Source organism: Onychomys torridus, chromosome 6 (assembly GCF_903995425.1).
Source record: "Onychomys torridus chromosome 6, mOncTor1.1, whole genome shotgun sequence".
Classification (NCBI taxonomy): Eukaryota; Metazoa; Chordata; class Mammalia; order Rodentia; family Cricetidae; genus Onychomys; species Onychomys torridus.
Genome location: NC_050448.1, coordinates 71,183,562 through 71,191,600, shown reverse-complemented (window position 1 = coordinate 71,191,600; position 8,039 = coordinate 71,183,562).

The following is an 8,039-nucleotide window of genomic DNA, read 5'->3' as shown; positions in this document are numbered from 1 at the left end:
TGGACCTTAAGTGTGTGGGGACAAACCTCCGAGGGTTCGAGAGGGAAGTCGGTATCACTGTGGCATCCTGACAGGTGAACGCACCGACTCCTAGCCACGAGACCACCAGGGAAGGGCAGCATACGATAGAGCTGAAAGCGAAGACTAGAAACTGAAGACTGGGAGATGTCAAGTGTGGTTAGATTCGCTCCCAGCACCCAAAGCCTCTGGTCCGCTTGCTGGCCCCTCTCATCTCTCCGGGGTCCCTTGATGCTCTGGGCTCTGAGGCCAGGCCACAAGGAAACTCACCTGGGCTCCATTCCAGTCTAGCCTTGTGCAGAAATTCTTTGAAGCCTTGGGTTCCTGGTGTGTAAAGTGGCCACTCAGCTCTCAGCATGTGGCGAACATCATGTTTCAGGTTCCTGATGTGGTAATTGGTTCAAGGGAGAAACCGGCATGCTGGTTCCATTTCCTCTCTGACCATCTCAATCATTACAGCGGATAGTCATCTTGAGACTTCCCCCTGGCTCTCCAGGTGGAGACTTAGCATGACCTCTTCCTGACCAGATGCTCCGCTCTGCAGGTGTGCTTAGGGAGGCAAGAAAGCAAATAGGTTTCAGCAGAAGATCCTGTCTGGTTTTTGGCCTTAGACCCTGTCAATGTATAGAGATTTAGGAAGAGGAAAGTTGCAGATTCCTGACCTAATGCTAAGGGGAAGTTTGCCGGCTGCTGTGCCCCAATCCTAACCCAGTCACAGCGGGGATGCAGATTAACCCTGGTGTTGCAATGGGCTCCATCTTGCAGCTTCCTAGGTTCTCTATCCCTTTCTCCGCCTCTCCACACACCCTTCCCTTCCTCCTTCTCCACTTCCCCCAACCCTCTGTCTCTTCTTTTAGATAATTGTTTTACAGTAAACATTACTGATAGGAAAGCAAGCATGTGCCTCTCAGGGCTTTTTCAAGTGTTAGGAAAAACGCTAAGGGGCAAGAGAAAAAGTCCACACCATCCCTTGAGGATTCATCCATGAAACTGAATCTCCACCTTGTGCAACTCTCGCTGCTATTAAAATGGACATGCCGCTGTGGTTCCAGATTCTTCGTGCTTGACAGTGGAGGAGTGTGCCAGAGATTCCCAGTGACGGCAGACCTGGGGGCAGCATCTCCAGGGAGGAAGGGAATGAGGAGCAATCCGCTCGGGAGCTCAGGCCCCCCGCAGCCTGATGAGACAGGCATTTACACTGGCGAGACTTGTGGATTTTCACTTGTGCTGACCCTCCCTTGCCCTGACCTCTGTTGCCCCACTCGCCTTTAGAATGCCCGGGTACTCATGCCCACAACTCAACAGTGGCAGCTGTGTTTGGTAGCTACTGAATAAAGTCTGTTTGACAGCCTCAGCTAATGTCTGGTTTTAGCTTTGTCAAAAGCAGGAAGCTTTAGTGACACAGTGTTCATCCCATAGATTCCAGGACAAAGACCACTGAAGCAAATCATGGCCAAATTATTTAAAGCAAGCTGTGTGTGTGTGTTTGTGTGTGTGTTTGTGTGTGTGTGTGTGTGTGTGTGTGTGTGTGTACATGGATTGTGTCTCTCTAAAGGCAGGATTCAAGAGGTCAGCACTGAACATTGGACATGGGGAAGACAAGGGTTTTTATAGTTCAGGAGCAGGGGGTTTCCAAATGGTCAGGGATACAGAAGCAGAACATAATCAAAACAGGTTGGTCATAACAGCCTCCTGAAGCAAAGACATGGTTACAAGGTGGTCGTAACAACTTTTGGAAACAAAGGCATGGTTGTTTCCTGGAAGAGGCCATATAGAGCCATGTGTAGTTAAGGTGACAGGTGGGGCCTAGCCCAATCCTTGAGAAACAGATTTGATTATAAACAGGAGTGAACCTAGTTTGTTTTTACTGTAAGATGGCTCAAGCCTAGGATGGAGGCAGGCTGGTTCAGCAGCAACTGTGACAAGAGGGATAACTTGGTGTGAGCACAGCCAAGGCATGGCATAAACACTACCATGCAGCAGTGGTGCAGGCATCTCCTATAGAAGAGAGAGAAGGGTTGTGAGCAGCCAGCATGAATGCTGGGAACCCAAACTCTGGAAGAACAATCAAGAGTCTCTTACCACAACACGGAATCTTCTCTCTAACCTCCCTCCCCATTTCTTTAAAAAAAAAGTCTTTGGGGGAAGCTGGTCAAGCTTTGGCCTCAGCACCATTCTCTGTCAACGTCAAAGCTGGTTGGCCTGTGACTTGGACAGGAACTCGTGGACCATCCATGTCAGGCTCACTGAAGAAGTCTCTATTTCGGATGTCCAACTTGGTTGACATTGCTCTAACCACAAGGAGACCACATGGCTTTGAACACAGAGGTCACATACTTAGAACATTGGAGAGAATGTAGGGAGATTACAATGAGGACTTTCAAGAGGAAAATAGCAAAAGACTACAACATGGTCCCTTCCTTAAGTCCCCACAAAACCGAAGAAAAGAACTAGAAGAAAAACAAGGATGGATGGCCGGAATGAACATTAAGCTCAGAAGAGGTTTTTGGTTGGTTGGTTTTGGTTTAGTTTTATTTTTCAAGATGGGGTTTCTCTGTGTAGCCCTGGCTGTCCTGGAACTCCCTCTGTAGACCAGGCTGGCCTTGAACTCACAGAGATCCACCTGTCTCTGCCTCCTGAGTGCTGGGACTAAAGGTGTGTGCAACCATCATCCAGCTAGGGGAGTTTCAAATGTAAGCTTGAAGCACATTTTCCTGACTGCACTTGAATGTCTCTGGTTATGGCACAGGACATTCTCTGGATGGCCCATACAGTAGACCTAAAGAGTGTTGTCTACTTTTACAATAAAATTTCCAGATCCATCTTGTGATGTTTCAGGAACTGGGCAGATTATAGGATAATCAAAATAAATTGTCAGGCTCATGAACAGGACTAGAGCCTGGCATTTCCAGGAGTACACTTAGAAATATGTCTTCTATTGAACTGTATTTCTTTTCTAAAGGTACCTAAATTTTTATTATGTGGCCCCAGAAATAATCTTTGTTTGCAAAAATTGGGCTAGTATTTATACAAGTGCAGCAAGAAAATGATGGCCTGGCAGGGCATGGTGGTACACACCTTTAATCCCAGCACCCAGGAGACAGAGGCAGGAGCCCTAGTCTAGATGGGGAGCTTTGGGAAAGCCAATGCTACATAGTGAGACCTTGTCTCAAAACAAAGACAAAATAAACAAACAAAAACTGAAGTAGATGGACTGTCTTGGCTCTTTTTAAACGAGCTTTGATTTTTTTTTTCTTTTGAGATGGGTTTTGCTGTGCAACGTAGCTGTGGTGGTTTGAATGAAGATGGCCTCCCATATGTGCACATTTTGAACGTTGGTTTCCAGTTGGTAGACATGCTTAGGACCAGCTCTCAGCAGGTCAGAGAAACTGGAGAGGAGGTGTGGCGCGCACGCGCACGCGCGCGCGCGCACGCGCACACAGGACTTCTGAGGACCAAAGCTTAATTGTTCATTTTATTCTTCTGCTTCTTGTTCCTGCTCTGTTCTGGTTTTCTGCCCTGTCGTTTCTTCTTCTTCCCAGTCGTTCTCCTTCTAGATCTCTCCTTCTGCTGCTCTTCTCTTTCTCGTATCCCTTTTATACCTTCTAAGAAGAGTTTATTGTCCCCATAAAGTCCATCTTATTTTACTAACTTTTTGGTGACCTTGGATTCGATGAACATTTTCAAACATGATATTCTGCTGGAGTCCTTTTTATTTAGACAAAAAGGGAGAAATGTTGGGGGATATTTGATCACACTGTGAACCCCGAGTTTGCATTACTGGTAAATTAAATACAATTAACCTTAGGTTGGGAGGCTGTGTTAGCAAGTAGTTGACAGAAAGTAATCATAGAGCCCCAGAGGGCATCCCGGAGAGAGAGGCACAGGAAATGTGTCTCTTTGGAGTGGCGCAGGTTTTCCTGGTTTGGCAAAGCCAAAGCATGAGTCTTCTGTAGACACCAGCAAGGAGAGAGGATCAGCTAGTTGCTACTCAGCCTCTCTGAGCTCGAAGATTTTCACCCCAGCCTTTGAATCTTGAGTCTTATTCATAAGTAGAACTTTAGAGATTTAGTTAAAGCTACCTTTAGTGGCAGTGACAGGGCCAGTGACTTCGGGAGCAGATTCTCACCTGGCTGTGGCCTGAGTGGCCAGGCCACTCCTAGAGAAGCAGGCTGGTGACTGTGGAGTCGAAATGGCTGGCTGAGATAGCAGTAGATTAAGGCACAGCCACTGTGCCGAAGATAAAACAACACCATGCCAGATACAGCCGGAACACAGCAGCAGCAAGCAGGAGGAAGCACAGCAGAAGGGGGGGGGGGGTAGGGAGGATGGGGGTGGGTTCTGGAGACAGTCCTGCCGGGGCTTCGCCTCGCCAGGATGTACGCATCATGACTTTGTTATCTGGTGGGCTGTATTCCCTAAGCTCCGTTGCTAACTGCAGCTCCCCTGACACGGCCACACACAAACAAATAAATAAATATTTGTTGCCAAAGTTTTTCGTTATATTTGGAGAACATGACATCAGAACAATGTTTGAAACAAAACAATACCTAAATGAATAATACTTCATCAAAAAAATGAAAAAAAAAACCCAATAATTATACTTCATCAGTTCATTCAGTCTCAGATAATTTTTGTTCCATTTGATGTTGACTCAACAGATCTATGAACTATCTATCAATCCTGAAACTTTGCCTGTCCAAAGTATGATATTTTAAAATTATTTTATTTTACCTTACTTTATTTGTATGGCTGTTTTGCCTGCATGTATGGGCTGTGAGCTCTGTGCATGCAGTGTCCAAGCTGGCCAGAAGAGAGTGTGATGTCGTCTCTCCTGGAACAGCACTTACAGATAATTGCTAACCTCCTTGTGTGTTCTGGGACTCGAACCCTGGTTCTCTAGGAAGAGCAGCCAAGCTCCTACCTGCTGAGTCATCTCTCCAGCCTCAAGTGGTATGATTTTAACTTTAAAAAAAAAAAATGTATGTCCATCCATTCCAAGAACTTCTTAGAAGAAGAAACAGTTTAGGTTGATAGATGCTTGGGAAAGCCACTGAATGAATCAATGAACTCTGTGGAAAAGGGACTTAGCAGGGCCAGGGTTAAAGATCTGTTGAGAACCCATCACCATGACAACCCAGCTAACAAGGAAATTTGATGATTTCTATGTCACACACTATTTGAAGATAACAAACTATGACTGTGTTGTACCAAGTCATAGTGGGTTTCTGGGGATATCACAACAGTTTCACAGAACCTTGTCAATAACATGCGTCTGTGTGCATGTTATTTACTCAAGGACAGTAAAATACCACTTGTTTTCCGTGCTGAAGATGAGTCCAAGGCCTCGTGCAGGCTAGAGGTTTAATCTACCACGGAAATATGTCACCAGCCCACACACCATTTCTTATCTGATACTACTTCCAACGTAAATTAAATATATCACGTAAGCATTATTTAGTGACTATTTTTATAAAGAAAAAGAGTACTTTTTTGCTTGTGTGTTTGTTTGAGACAGTGTGTAGCTCAAGCTGGCCTGAAACACATTGAGATCCTCCTGCCTCTGCCTCCCCAGTGCTGAGATTAAAGATGTGTGCCACCAGCCTGGTGAAAATATAACACATTTTTTTAGCTAGTCTATGGACCCTTTAGAAGTCCTCAAAATTAATTAGATATCAGATTTTACTTAGAGTTCAATATTAGGAAATTTGTCCAAAAATATCAACAAAGCCAGGTTTGGTGGCACATGATTTAATTTAGTACTCGGGAGGCAGAGGCAAGAGGATCTCTTAGTTCAGGGCCAGTTTGGTCAACAGTGTAAGTTCCAGGACAGCCAGGGCTACACAGAGAAACCCTGTCTTGAAAAACAAACCCAGCTGGGCCCAGCGGGCGGTGGTGGCTTAGATTGCTGGTGGTGGCTTAGATTGCTGGTGGTGGCTTAGATTGCTGGTGCTGGCTTAGATTGCTGGTGCTGGCTTAGATTGCTTGTAAGTAGATACTGTAAGCGATAGATCACATTTTAAGAGAAATGAACCTTATACATTATCAGAGAAAAGAAAACTAGAGGCACCCATGCGCCTCTAATAAATAAGTGTAACTTTAAACATTTTCTGTTGTTGTTGAAGAAAAGGAGAGAAACAATCATAATTGGGGTTTTTTGTTTATTTTAAAACAGAGGCTCACAATTTGGCTCTGGCTGTTCTGGAACCCACGGATACCTGCTTTCTTCTGCCTCTCAGATGCCCAGCCCTGACTGGGATTCTAACATGTTCCTGGGCACACATCCCAGAAAAACAACCACTGTGTCATCTCACAAACTCCTGAATCTGACACCCCCAAACCCTATTCTAGATCAGGAGGCTACAGAAGCAACCCAAATCGGGTGGTTTAATTGTTGATGTGTTTTTTGTTTATTTTATTAGGCATCGTTCATTCCTAAATTTCTTCAGTAATACTTCTCAGAAGTTCCTTTTTTTAAAAAAAAATGCTCCTTTTTGGTTTTCAGACTGCTACAAGATGACTTCTATGTTTTGGTGGTGTGCTTGCTTCTCGGCCCTCCTCTCCCTCCCTTTCTGCGCCCATTGGAATCGGTTGTCCTCTCTGTGCAGGCCAGGCCCAGCTTCCAGCCACACCTGGGGTGTGTGACCAGTCTCTCGCCCCTCGGGGGTCTTCGAAGGACCTGGCCCTAAAGCGCGCGTGGGCTCCTCCTCTTTAACCCGGCCAGCCAGCATGGAGTCCCTGTGGCAGCAGGATCCAGCATCCTGGAGGTGCTGGCCAGTGTGAAGAGTCCACACTCTCTGCGCAAGCGCAGCCCAGTAAAGGATCTTTAATTGCCATCCTTAACAGGTTCATGTCCTCTAGCAAAGGGCGGACAGATCAACATCATTATAGTGGCAGATGGATAAACACAAACATGATACCCTCCTTAAGTTCCGGCCACCTAACCCTGCTGGTGGGATATCACTGTTAAACCTGTGAGGCTCAGCAAATTCCTGAAACCAGTGCCCTTTACCCCATTCTAGATCAACAGATCCTTATCTCTTTATCAAGCCTTGCACCCCTAAGGTATGCGCCCCACGCTTTTCACCTGCAAAATGAGGTGGACCCGGGCATTCTAAGAGTAGCAGGGTACCTGAATTTTACATAATTGCTCTAGCAACGATGTTACCACTACAGAGAACATGGGCTTAATCACTGGGCTGCACAGAGTGCAAACATTTTGTTTAAGAAAACTTTTGTTTTTGTTTTTTGTTGTTGTTTGTTTGTTTCCGAGACAGGATTTCTCTGTGTAGGGTTTCTCTGTGTAGCTTTGCTCCTTTCCTGGAACTCACTCTGTAGACCATGCTGGCCTTGAACTCAGAGATCCTCCTGGCTCTGCCTCCCGAGTGCTGGGATTAAAGGTGTGTGCCACCACTGCCTGACAAAAGTTCTTTTTTTTTTTTTCTTTTGAGCTGAGGATCGAATTCAGGGCCTTGCACTTGCTAAGCAAGTGCTCTACCACTGAGCTAAATCCCCAACCCAAAAGACAGATTTTAAAAAAAAAATATTTATTTATTCATTCATTCATTCATTCATTCATTTATTTATTTATTTGGCTGGCCTTGAACTCACAGAGATCTGCCTGGCTCTGACTCCCGAGTGCTGGGATTAAAGGCATGCACCACCACCGCCTATCGAGAAAACATTTTATGTTTGAGAAAAAAATTTTGTGAATCCCATGCTGGCCTGGAACTCTTTTTTTTTTTTTTTTTTTTTTGTATGTTTTTGTTTTTTGCCAGAGCGGAGGACCGAACCCAGGGCCTTGCGCTTAAGCGCTCTACCACTGAGCTAAATCCCCAACCCCAAACTCATTCTTTTGACTCAGACTCTGCTGGTGTAAAGTGTGGGCCACCATACCACACACCACTTTATAATTTGGGGAAAGAGCATATCTTAGTTTATGCACTATGTTACTTACACTTTTCCAGTTTTTAAAACCTGGATTGTTTTCCTGGTTATTTGAGGACTTCTACAGATGTTTA